The following is a 276-nucleotide window of genomic DNA, read 5'->3' on the forward strand; positions in this document are numbered from 1 at the left end:
AACGGAAAGAGATAACAAAACTAAAGACGAAATGAAGAGAAGGGGAGATAAATCAGAAAAAAGAAAGAAAAAGAGGAGAAAGGAAATGGAAAGAGAGATGATAGAGGCTAAAATCCTGGAGAAAAGAGCATATAAAAAGGAAGAATTCGGAGTAAAAGAGAGAAAGAAAGAAAATGAAACAATTTCTCAGCGATGGGAGATGAAAGAAGGAGGAAAAATAGAGAGAAAATATGTTAAACAGGACGACGGAGTCCGAAGATAAATGAAGTGTGAACC

The sequence above is a fragment of the Penaeus monodon genome, chromosome 20, assembly GCF_015228065.2.
Source record: "Penaeus monodon isolate SGIC_2016 chromosome 20, NSTDA_Pmon_1, whole genome shotgun sequence".
Classification (NCBI taxonomy): domain Eukaryota; kingdom Metazoa; phylum Arthropoda; class Malacostraca; order Decapoda; family Penaeidae; genus Penaeus; species Penaeus monodon.